Source organism: Oculina patagonica, chromosome 14, assembly GCF_052425735.1.
Source record: "Oculina patagonica isolate OP01 chromosome 14, crgOcupat, whole genome shotgun sequence".
Taxonomy (NCBI): Eukaryota; Metazoa; Cnidaria; class Anthozoa; order Scleractinia; family Oculinidae; genus Oculina; species Oculina patagonica.
In genome coordinates, this window is record NC_135771.1 from 7,454,824 (window position 1) to 7,468,293 (window position 13,470).

Here is a 13,470-nt window from a genome sequence, read left to right on the forward strand (position 1 = left end):
TTTTTTCTTTTATTCATTTATTTTTTGTTCAATGGTGAACGGCTTCCAAATAACCAACGCCGTTCATAGAAAACGAATGCTGCAAATGGAAAAATGGCAAGTAATTGCCTTATCACAACGTGCGTCATTCATACCCTTGCAAGTAGTACAACTTGTTTTTATTGGCCAAAAACGCAAAAGACACACGAACGTTTTCAGTCAAACAAGACTGCGATTATTTTGTTGATGCTCATCTACACCATGCATGGAATGCTGGCTTCGACCTGTAGGGATTGCAATGTACTGCAATGTGACTTCAGTGAACCAATCTTCCTTGCCGACATCGAGAGATATTATCGCAAACCAGCTCACCCACAAATCAGTCAAGCTATCGCTTCACCCCCTCTTTGTCCTTACAACATATCAGACGCGAGATGGGATTTCAGGCTTTGCCCCAAAATGACAAGTGAAACACTTGGAAATGCGTGTAAAAATTATTATAAACTTACTGTTATAAAAGTTCTTATGAAGCGCATTCCGTACAACAGTCTAGAAAAAACTTTATCTGCCTTGCGATTCCCAAGATATAAACTGTAAAGTTGTGTTGTTAATAAGAGATCCTCGTGCCGTGATCACGTCATCTTTGAGCGTGAGCTTCTACAAAGAAGAGGGCGGAAATGCTAAGCTAGGAACGAGAATGTTTAGCTACAAGTTATGTAAGCAGACCGAGGAAAGTTTGAACTCTGTTAAAAATCTTTCCGCTTGGATGCGAAGCCAAATCAAAGTGTTACGATATGAAAACTTGGCAAAACATCCCTTGGAGGAACTGAAGTGCTTGTACAAATTTGCTGGGTTGTCGGTTTTAGAGAGTGTCACGACTTGATTAAATGAAAGCACTCACCCAACCAAAAGCAGATCAAACATGAAGATACAAGGCAGCCCAGCCGCGTTTACTGTGGATGACGCGCAAGCCGCTATTAATCGGTGGAGGTGGAAAGTGCATCCTTACGAAAAAAGGTGAAGAATTTCTCAATTATAAAAATGCGTGGTTTTGAGATCTCACAACTTCTTGCCGATTACCTGAATCTATATAGATATTGCCAAGAATTTGTATTTCCTTTTTTCTTTTCTTTCCCCTGTTAATTTACACATCCCAAATAATAATAAAGGTCATTATTATCACTGTCACTACCACTTCCAATATCATCGTCATCATCATTATCATCAACATTAGTATATACCACAAAAGCAGGTGGTGTGCGTGCTACGACCGCAATGCACGCTGGTAGTTGTTTCGGTTTTGCATCATTTGCTTATGGCGGCCATCGTGTGAGGATCTCTTGTAAACGCCAAAATTACTTATTTCTGTTCAAAATAACGCCGCTTTTGTGATTCTTTCGATTTATATCTTAGTTTTGACATGTTGTCGATCTTTGGAATCAAAGATTTCCTCAGACTTCAGTGCGTGGAGTTTAAAATATCGGTTTTGTGTGTCTAGACGGGACTTGCATCAAAGTCAGAGGTAAGAATCATGCTTGTACACATAGTTGGATAAGCAACCTTTATTTAAACACGATGTAGGATGTGCTAAGCCTAAATATAACCATGTAATGTTCACAAGGCGGTTGCCCTTTAGCTTTATTAACCACTACGAACAAGTATATCGTACCTTGATTTGAAATGAGGAAAACATATTTGTCACATGTTGATGTTATTTATGTTACGTGTCCTGATTTATTTTGTATTACTTTTCACGGCATACTTTTCACTAACCATTAAAGCTAATAATCTTCCTAATTGTTTTGCTTTTGTTTCTTATTTCGTATTCTTTATTTCGAAAAGTGCTTAAGGGATTATAGCTTTCAAAAGTTATTTATTTTTTGCTCTCATAATGACTGATGTACAGTGTTTAGCAGCAGTAAATCGAAGAAAATTCTGGTTTTACGACACTTCAAATGATCAACAAAGATAATTCCTGCAACAAACTAACTACGATTTCAAAATACAGTTATTAAGTAAAATTAATTTAAAAAATTGTGTTCTTGTAAATTAGTTTGATATCATTGTTTGGGTTTGATTTAATGCTAAAAAAATCTCACTTAGGCAAATTAAAAATTGTCTGCTGGGCTGAAGTAAATCAGTGCTAGAGTCTAAACAGAAAATATATCAGCTGAGTTTCTATTAGCACTTTTAATCTGGCTACATACCTTACAATGTAGGCTTGATTACTAGCTGCCATTAGAAAAATAAGATCCTCTGGACCTTGTTCGAAGGCTGACTGGGGGTGTTTTGTGTCATTGAGCAGTCTTATAATTATCTCACAAGTGACTCTCATAACTATAATAGGGCAACCTAATACAATGCTAGGGGTAACAGTGATGTACTATAGCTTCCAGGGCTGCTAAGCTCTAATGTTGTAGGCCAATTTGGACCAAGTGCATTCTTTTAATTCATGTAATTTTGAGCCAACCACAGTTATTTGCAAAAACAGCTCGTACTTTAACTTTTGTGAATATCTCACTGGAAGCCCTCACCCTGCTACTGTTGTGTGTGTACAGACCATGATTGTTTATGGTACCTCCATTTATTATGGCAACTTCAATTATAACAGAACTGGTTTATAATCAAGTTTTTTCTTTAATTTTATTCAGGGATATTACACTGCAACAGCAACTGAATATAAAATGTACAGGTCTGGAGGATAACTTTGGAGACAGAATTTTTTTCTCCAGGAGAAGCTTCATAATCAAGAATAAACCAACCAGATAAAGGAACACATCAAGTGACAACCTCAGATGCTGAAGGTTGCTAAAATTTGCATAAATAAAACATTGTGAAAGAAACACTGTGTCATTTCATAATAATAATAATTATAATATTTCCATTAGTGTCTTGATAATTTAAGGGTGGTATGGAAGCGTAGTGCACCGGACTCTGGATTGAGCAGTCCTGATTCAAACCATGGCCCCGGTCATTGTGTTGTGTTTTTGGGCACGACACTAATACTCTTATCGTGCCTCCTTCCACGCAGGTGTATAAATGGGTACTGGTAAGTTTACTGCTGGGGGTAACCCTGTGATAGACTAACTAACATCCCATTCAGGAGGGGAGGGGAGAGAATATTCTAGTCTCTTCAAGCTCCTGAAACTGGTATAAGCTCCAGCCTGCTGGGCAACTTGGCTGGAAATATTTGACATCAAATGAGTAGGAGGCAGGACTTATTTTTTTCCTGTTACCAAGCTCAACAAATTAAATGAAATACTCTTGGCCAAAAAGCTTGATGCCTGTGTCAGACAGAGACAAACTAACCAGGGTTTTTCTCTTCTGTAATAAGCAGGATAAACACTTGCAAAATAATGAACAGAACCAATTTGAACCTCATTAAGTTTTAAACAATTTATTGAACTTCTCACTTCCACAACATTATTTTGCTGTACATGAAGTCTCCACAAATGTTGTAGTGGAATCACTTTTAGTTACAACAGATGTAGCTCAAATAATGTAACCTATTATCTTGCTAGAGCCTGGAACAGGCAATACTTGGTCCACTTGGGTAGAAGCAATTTATGCAACAAAATAGCAATTTATTATCTTCTCAGTCCCTTAACTAAACCGGAAAAGACTGAAAAATTATTTTGGGTGTTCAAAAGGAACTATAATTCAACCGTGACATAAGAATCAGTACAGTACAAACAAATAATTCGCTTGCGTCTTTAGTAAACCAGCGCTCTTTTGACGTTCATCTTGATCATCTACAGCAACTTTTTCTCTTAAATTGGATTCTCCTAAGTCCCAAAGAACACATAATTAAATCATTTTGAAGCAAACAACATAACTTCCAAAAACATTGGAAATTTGTAGAATGAAAGTGCTGAACTCGATACCAACTCGACGCAGGAAACTTCAATAGTATAGACGATTAACACTCAAAAAGGGACATTTTCGTTCAGTCGAAACGGCGTAAATCCACTGGTGCATACTGGTGCATTATGTTTCCCATATTGGAAATTGTCTAAGCTTTTGTTGTATTATAATTTTACGCCAAGCACCACTAGCTGAAAGCCGTGTTCAACAAAAACGTCCGACCTACAAGACGAAGAGAAAAGTCGGCCATTTTACCTTGTTCGAGAAAATGATCAAATTTACCATGATACGCTTTAAATGTTAGACTTTCGACGCAAAAAACGAACTTACCTATTCCCGACCTATCCAAATCTAATACTTAAGCAGAGAAAAGGCCAGCGAATGTTGTGCAAACGATGATCAAACTCACCCGAAAAACCGCTCGCATCATAACAATCTTCCGCCATGTTGGAAATTGATCAAAATAATGCATTGCGGTCATAGTGCGCACACCACCTGCCACAAAAGTGAATAGTGCTTTTCTCGTCTTGTGATTGGTTAACTCGGGGGTGATTAGTACACTATTCACCTCCACTTCGGTGAATAATATTTAACAATTATTCGCCGAAGGCGAAGTGAATATTCGCCCATATTCACTGAGCCTGAGGCGAATAATTGTTTTAGTATAATTTCAGAGTTGAACATCAGAGAAATAAACATCAAGAAACATATTTTTATTATTTCCGGTCTGGCAAATGTACATCCGGTCTGCGGGGGTCAAACGCACGCATGGTCAATGCAATCAAATAACATGTACATTCTAAACGCAGAATAACGATCGACAAAAATTCTGCGGTAGAAAACTGAAAAATTTAACTTTTCAAGAACAAGAAATTGATGAAAATTAGCTGTAGAAGCGAACAGTTTCAAGTTAAAGTCTGTTCGGTAGAAAACAGTGTTTTCTTTTCACTTGTTGATGTTTATGTTAAAATTGAAAGAGCACGCATTGAAAGTGCCCGACGGCATGAAGGCTCCTGGATTAATTCCATTCGGAAGGACAAAGTTCTCTTCATTTCGACTGGTGGAGACCTCTATTGCCAACTGGGAACTTTTGTCGGCTGAAGCTGCTGAAGTTGACGTACTGCTGGATGCATGAATTGCTTGAGAGGTGGATGCTGCTGGGGCGCTTTCGGTGCCTTGAATGAATGATGTTAGCGCCGACGACATGTGCTTGAATTGATGCAAGGTTGGCCTTTCGCAATAGCTTTCGATGCTGGCGTCGCTCTTATGGCCAGTGACCGCTTTGATTTGACGGGTCTCCACGTTGTTAGAAGAGAGAACTGTAACAGTAGTCGCTCTTAGAGAGTGGTTGGTGAAGTGCGGCAAGATGCCGGCTCTTTCGGTCATGTTTCTCAACGTGTTTTCCAACGGATTGTGACCCAAGACCTTCTTTTCAAACCACACCATCTCTTTCTCTGGATTGAACCTTAATGAAATATCCTTCGGCCGCTTAAACAGGGCATCTACTTCAGGATTCAGGTGCGATAGGTACGCTTTGATGGTCTTGACTGGGCATCTTGTTGAGTTGGGACGAGCAAAAATTTTGCCGTCGGCATGATCTTCTGTGCCGTCGAGGCCGCCCGTGTGGTTCTTTGTGGAAAACACCGCTCCTGGTTCGTCTTTATTCAGTTCGAAGAATTCCTCGCCAGAAGCTGTACAACAAAGACGGAGCATTGCCTTCTTCATTAGGCTTTGGTTTTCTCTGCCTCTTTTACCGAAATACAACGAAATATAGAACCATGCGGTTTGCAACAACACACGAGGATTTTGGATTTCTGCACCGGCTTATTCACCACTTTCGTACAATTTTTGGACTGCTTCAGCCGTCAGAGGATTTTTGTGTACAGTTCCAGCAATTTTGCCGGTATTGGCGAGGTGTTTCAGGTAGGAATTTAATGTCTTATTTGCCTCGCTAAATAAAACTGCATCGCAAATCGAGAATTTCTTGTTGAAAGGTGGCGAGCGAAGATGGCGATCCAAGGCGGCTCGGACAGACATCAAGCTGTTTTTCTTGTAATGACTTCCATCTTTTTTTCTTGCCGACAGATAAAATTTAGACAAGCATCTGTTCATCTCCTCTATTTCCATTTGCTCGAACTCTGTGTTAAACTCACTTTGCTGTGCAAACCATTCTGTAAACAAAATTTTGTAACACTTCGTGTTTAAAATTGTTGTCGTAAACTTTGAAGTTTGAAATAAATTAATTTAACTACACAAAAGAGCCTGTCTTACCTTGAAAGAGCTTAAAGCCGTATTTTGTTGCGTTTTTCGTATTTTTCGGAACTGGGTTTTCTTTTAGCTCGCTTATTTCTGCTTCCGTTACTTCAACAAACCGGCTACAAGCCGCCATTTTGATCAGCACAAAACAGCAGGATTCATATTCACCGCGCTAGGCGGTGAATATGGTGTCATAGGCCGAGTAGCTCGACCAATCAGATTGTTCAAAACTTTCTGTTCAGCTCTGAAATTATACTAATGTTAGTTATTATCATTTTTACTATTGTTAGAATTACATTTTTTATGTTATCATGTACTAGAATCTTGCTGATTTCGGATGGATATTTGGTTTTCAAAAGTCTTGGTTTTCTTTTTGGAAGGGATACTATGACTTAACGTTTTTGATGCGTACAAGAAGACCACACACTAAGCTCTCTAAACATAACGATATGAAACCCAGAACAAGCCTACAGTCGCTTTGAGGATTCTCTACCAGCGTAAAATACAAAATAGGGGCTTATTATCGGAATTTTTTTTTCTTTTAAAGAGCTATAACGTAATTTAAGACCATGGGTTTATGTTCGGGAGGGCTTTTTTCGGAAGGATTTTTGCGTTTGAAAGTTGGGGGACTTATTTCCGGGAGGATTGGTTATTTTCGGAACTTCACGGTATAAACATCGCCCTCTTAATTTAACTTATGACTCGCTGATTTCAGTGACTCCAACGGGCATATTTCTAAGACTTGGCAGCGACTCTGATACGTGTGACATGCACATTCTGTTTGGCTTTCATAGTTGATGTTAAATCACATAAAGGAAAGATATCGTCAATTTAAAAAAAACCTTTAATGACTTTGTAGCCCCAATCGTGAGATGTTTGCTACAGAAAGTCTTTGAAATCAAAAAGCAAAAGTGCTTGGTGCGGCAAAAGGAAACAACATGCTCGTGCTCGGCGCCCGAAAAATGGTACAATTTGCAATTTACGGCCACATTTGCCTTCCCCCGTCTCCGGTCTGAATAGGGTTATGATGTCAATCAATTGCAAAATCGAGTAATTGCCAACGAGACAGCCGAGCCAAGAGGCGAGGCTGTCGAGGCGGCAGAATCATAGAGCCGTGTGCGTATGAGTGTATAGGCAGAGAAAATCTTAAGTTCTGCGTAAGGGACTTTTTTTTGACCATATTTGGGTGTAAGTAAACCCCATATTTGGGTTGTATTGTTCTTCCCAACTGGTTCCCAGTCTCTCACCCCTTGCTAGAGAGAGCAAATGACCAAAATGGCATCCACGCGGCTCGCTGTTAAAATTTTCAATGTGGTCATTCATCCCTTTACCGATAAATACACCTTTAGGGAATTATAAATCGAAAGAGACTACCCTACAGAATATTCGACCGCCGAAAAAATGAACATCAAGGTCTTCAAAGCGATGAAATAATCTTTCGACTTTGGAGTCCTTTGATTTACGATCGAAGAGAGACATGAAAATCAAAAGCGGACTGTTGACTTCAAATAGAGTTTTCTTGACTATGAGAATTCTGAAGTCGGGTAAATGCTTCCTTTTAGTGTTGATTGTGTTTATAGTAATTGTTTGACCGATGATTTATTCCAAATCAAATACCGTTTATATTTTATTTGGCACGCATTTTCGCTCCGCGTAGGAATAACATCAATTCAAAGCGACGCTCACTAAAATTACTGCATGTCATACACACAAGAAAGTCAAAAGTTTTTTGCTTCTAACGGCAAATGTAATGTTAACTTGAATAAAAATTTTGTCTCCAAATAATCCTTGACCGTTCAAGTTTTGTTTTCTGTTCAAATTTTTCAAGTTTTGAGTAACTGAACATGACACTTCGCATGCGAGAATCTGACCCGTGCATTACTGTCTCCGATTACTGAAAATTATTTTTAAAAAAGCATCTTAGCAGTTTTGATTTTGGGATTTGATTTATACGAAGTTCTTGAAATGCAACTATCCCTTTTGTGGACGGAAACATTTTAACCATCGCGTGTTCAGTGTATTTAAAAAACAGTGATTAAACTTCATTTATTGCCTACATTTTGTGACATTTTAACGTTGAAAAGAATTTAAAGATTTGTCAAGAGTTATCAATCTGTCAGACCCGTAGCCTGCGTAGCAGACATCTGTGTACGTTTTTTAGTGTGTTTAAAAGAGTGCGCGATCGCGAGAATACGCGCGCTGGAAACTACGGCGCCTGCTACGCAGGCTATCAAACCTGTGTCATTTATGAACACCAGAGAAATAGCACTTTTTTCGCATATTACCTAAAATACAATTTACCATATTTTGGTCATTTCAAATATAGTTCTATCAAAAACCATTCAATATCTGTTCTTATGAACAAACATGAGTATTTCGCTCGTTGGCACTTACCGATAGGTACAACTAGTTTAGGTGTTTGTACTATAATATCACTGGCTGTATAGTCTAATGTCTGAAGCTTAAGCTACGAACGTTCCCCCTCTTCCTTTATCTAACGTGAAGTCTATAGTAAAGATGATACAGTTTTTCAACGTTTTTAGGCCTAATGAAAAAAAAGATGATTTGATTCCACAGGTTAACGCGCCTACCAGGCGGTGTTGGACACTGTTAACGTGACATTTTTCGACCAATCATTTGTCACCTTGGTGGAAGCAATGGCGGACAATTTTGTCGCGGGATTTTGAGAAGGTCTCATCTTCTTCGTGCGATTCCGGCGAAACTTTAAAGGTTATTACGGATTATTTTATTGGAGCTGGAAGAATAATACCTAGGCCAGTCATCTGTCAAGTTCTGAATTAAGGGAAGCGATTTTTCTCTCAAAACTAGTCGATTGAAATCATGCCATATTTTTTTTTTTTTTATTTTTTTTAAAAAAAAAAAAAAAGAAATCATGCCATATGGTAAAGGGTTGTTTGGCGCAAGCGTTCGACGTCGATGAACATTTGCTCATTTCTTGACAAACAAGGATCAGTACTGTACATTATTTTTGCATAGAACTTAAGTTCGATAGTTGAACTTTAAGAAAAGTACGGTGGGCCCGGGCGGGCCCCGCCGATTTAACGGTCAAATTTGGACTTGAAGTTGGGGGTTTTTCCTTGATATGTCACTCAGTTCTCTTCCATTTCGCGGCATTTTGCGGGAGTTGATGGTGTGATTTATGTCGATGTTCTTACAGGACAAGGGCTTAATTTGGTACTCCTGTTGATGTGTATTTATATTTTAATGTTCACTTGCCATTTTTGTTATTGTAGTGTTTATATCATCCTTTTGTTTGGCCGATATTCGGCATGTCGGAGCGATTGCAAGCAGTTGAACTATAATGCTCCCGCAGTCCCGCAGTCGACGAATAATTATCCTTCGCTAAACATGCTTTATGAACGAGAAAAACACATGTATTCCACTTATCCTTCGCGCAACACGCTTTAGTAAGAACGAGAAATTTGCATGTATTCCACTTATACTTCGCGCACCCGCTTTAAGAACGAAAAATCTACATCTACATTCTACATTTATTGAGTTGATAACATCGTTTAAGACATCACATCAACTATAAGAGTACAAAATAACAAAAACAAAATGTACATGTATAAATAAGATATAAAAATACTTAGTTACAATTTACTTGTTTACATGCTTCCCTAAATTTAATTTAAAATTCGATAATGACTTGCAATTCACTAAGTCAGCGGGCAGCAAGTTCCATTCTGTTATTGATCTAGGAAAAAAAGAAAACTTAAAAACGTCCTTAGAAACTTTTGGCATCCTATACTTAAAAGCATGGCTATTGCGTGTTCTTATTCCACTTATCCTTTGCGCAACGTGCTTTAACAATGAAAAATATGCATGTGCTCCACTTTATATCCTTCGCGCAGCACGCTTTAAGAACGATAAATATATATGTGTTCCACTTATCCTTCGCGCAGCTCGCTCGAAGAACGAGAAATATGCATGTGTTCCACCTATCTATTCAAGAAGACGAATATTAAGTGTTTATATCATTATTTTGTTTCGCTGATACTCGGCATATTATATCAAAACGGCCGTTGGGCCCTCCAAGTAAAACAACCCAGCGAAAATCCATCAAAAACCACGATAGGGCCGGGGATAGGGCGAACTGCGTTGGCCAGTAGTACATCGACGTACTTCATACATATCTCGACATTTCTGAAAAACAAAGCGCCAAAGATAACTTCAATTTTAGCCCGTTTACTTCGATCACAAACGTGCTAGAATCGAATAATATTTCCAATAGTCGACGAGCCGCGATGTTTCGAATTCAAAATATGAGTTGCTCCGCCGTAAAATGTCGCCTTTATGAATCCAGCAATACGCATCTATGATCATCTATAGGTGCTACTAGGCTCGCGAAAGATTTGATATGGATTTCCTACGATATTTTTTTCAGCATTGGAATATCTTCGCACCGCGAGGAGATGTTTACAGATCGGCGATCAGACGATTATAAGTGCAATTGAAAATTTCTTCCGGCATGCTTTGCGAGTCGTGTCCAACACCGCCTGCGCGCCTACTTCTTTTTAGTTGCATCACACACAGAAAACTATTTATAATGCGATTACTTGCACTTACACAACTTACAAACAAAAAAAGTTATACTAGAAATAAAAGAAAACTAATTACTTAGAAATTAACGCGCCTACTTTTAAAATGTTACAAACAAATCCAATTAAAACGTAATCACCTAATTTAAGATCGCCACATCCACATCCTAATAGAAATCGTTTATCAAAAGCAATTGGGTGTATTTCATGTATTTCACGCAGTGTGCTGAAGTAAGTTTCTCTAAATAAAGCGAGCTGTTTGTTCTTGATATTGGTGAATATCCCTTGACATGGTTAGAATTGGCATACAAAAATGACTTTTGTTATAACTACCCGTGTTTCCAAGCCACCAATCCTGACCTCAAATAGCTCCATTAAGAATCCAAGAAAGCTTGCATCATTGTCTGGAGATTCATGATTACCTAAAAAAACAAAAATACTCGCTAAAGGCTGGTATTTTCCAATCATAGTAAAAAAGTCAACTTTTACTGATTTCGTGGCTATAGTTGCCATGAAAACGTATATTTCCTTCTAATGATCGCCTTGTGCGTGAAACTTAAGTAACTGTCCGTGCAGTTTCTATCTTTTAATTATATTCCGCTCTGCATGTATTTGTTTATTTCCTTAAAAAGATATTACATCAAACTTCAATTTAAGACCAATATCTGGTGTAATTTTCATATCGATCCGAGTCAAGGAAGACTGCTAAACGGCCAATTGAAAGTGTTAGGTATGGCCCAGAAAAACCGTATTAAATTCAGAAGGGTTAAAAAGGTACACGACTAAAATGGTTTGGCTACCTGTTCACGAAATGTGGCACAAATCTGTTAACTGTTTTCAAGAAACACAAGAATATTTTTTATTAGTATATACTTAAACAGTGGATAGTGCTTTTGGCGCGCGCTGATTGGCTACTCAAACTCGGAATATCCTTTGCTATTTACCTCCGAGCAACGCACGCTAGAAAATTGTAATCTCTGAAGGGGAAAACTAGTCAAAATCAGTCTTTCGGGCTATAATATCTCACTGTTTTAGTATATACTAAAACAATTCGCGGCTCGGTAAATATCCACCACAAGCCACCTCCACTTCGGTGAATAGTTGTTAACTAGATGATGGAAAATAAATAAATTTAAGGACATTTTGCCCCACTGTTATTGGATGTTATTATTGGATTGACCTTTCTATATCTAAACGTAACTTGCCAACTAACAAACGTTTTAAAAAAGCACTCTACCAGTATTATTTTGCTCAGTATTAATTATATTCACACCTCTTCTTCTCCTATGTTAAGTTAACGTTTTTTATCCTAAATTATTATTGTTATTTAAACAATGGCATCAAATTAGCTAGCTATATTTTGCCCTTTTCCATTTCTCTTTTTCTACTTGTTTTGCTTTATATTTATCTTTGTAATTTTGGAATGGAATAAATAATTAAAATGAAAAAAAAAATAGGTGAAGGTAAGTCACATAATGTTCATTATTTCCTGCTTTTTCGTTCATAGATAGGCAAATCACTGCCAAACGTTAAATTAAGGTCTTTCTTGGTCTTTGTACTTTTCTGTTTTATTTTAAAGCTTCTCTGTCTTTTTCTGTATGTATATTGATATTTGCCAACCAAGAATATCCTTTAGTGGATATCGAAAGCAATACACTATAACTGCTTTTCATCTCGTCACATGAACTTAGTTTTAATGTATGCTCTTTTCAATGGTAACCAATAAGCTTACCTATTGAAGCCTTCACTCTATCGATGTCCTCTTCTCGTTTTGTGCCCTCGCCACACCTGTTATGGCAATCAATGGAAATTCGTACATACTGCCTGTTTCCACTCCAGTTACATCAAATTCAGGTTTTTGTTTGTCAATTTCAACAGGCTTCAATTGGGAACTGAGTCATATTTATTCAGAAGTCTTTGGTAAACCATGAAATCTATTAGTGGTGTTCCACTGTCACCAGGCTTATTCCACTTCAAGTTCATTTTTTTTTTTTCACTTATCTTACTTGGAAGATCACTGAGTTCCACTGGCACGGGAAAATCTGTGTAAACAACGAGAACAACTTTGTTTAGTTCATACATGTATATTTAATTCCCAACACAAAACAGGTAAAGAATACAGTGTAGGGGATGGCGAGGAAGCCTATTAAAAAACCATACAGCTTATAACATAATGAGATAAGATTGCTGGAAATTATTTTAAAACTATGGCTAAAGATAAAACGGTTAGAGTTAAGAATTAAACCATTTTATGCAAGTGTAAAACCATAATCTCTTGTTACTGAAGCAATTAATAATTAAAAATGCTTAGACTATATCTTAACAAGAAGGTTATATTTACCAACATTTAGAACTGTTGTCATCATTTTTATGTTTACAGTATAACACATTAATAGACTTCTGTCTTTCTGATGAACAAGTACCGCTTACGATAAATAAGTCATGTAACTGGGGTTGAAATAGGCAAAATGTACGAATTGCCTATACATAAATATAGACAATTAATTAATTATTATTATTATTATTATTATTATTATTATTATTATTATTATAAAACAATTCTTTATTAAAAAAACTTCTATGATAATTATCTATGGCCCAAAAATTATTTACAGTAAACGGTTCTGTGATACAGTCGTTAAAATGGAAAGCAAAATATGTTATATAGAAATAAATAAAAGCTGAGAACTGTTTAAAATTAGAATGAGCGATTTAAAATGCAAAGGAAACATAATGGTAACATTGTGCATTTGATGTGATCCGGCGTACGCGAGTTGCAATCAAAAACAAAAACTATTTAAACTATTAT

General features: G+C 37.3%; 1 protein-coding gene, 1 long non-coding RNA gene and 1 pseudogene across 2 annotated transcripts in view; all 3 read left to right on the plus strand.

Moving 5' to 3' along the window:
* The window catches only part of LOC144638335 (uncharacterized), a 265,610-nt gene that overhangs the window by 79,267 nt on the left and 172,873 nt on the right, over nt 1-13,470 (plus strand). The gene's annotated exons all lie outside the window — the stretch shown is intronic.
* Nucleotides 241-1,000, plus strand: LOC144639094 (carbohydrate sulfotransferase 4-like; annotated as a pseudogene).
* LOC144638702 (uncharacterized) lies at nt 1,235-2,822 on the plus strand. Its single transcript, XR_013567989.1, has 2 exons — nt 1,235-1,501; nt 2,631-2,822. It is a non-coding gene; the product is annotated as an uncharacterized LOC144638702 (long non-coding RNA).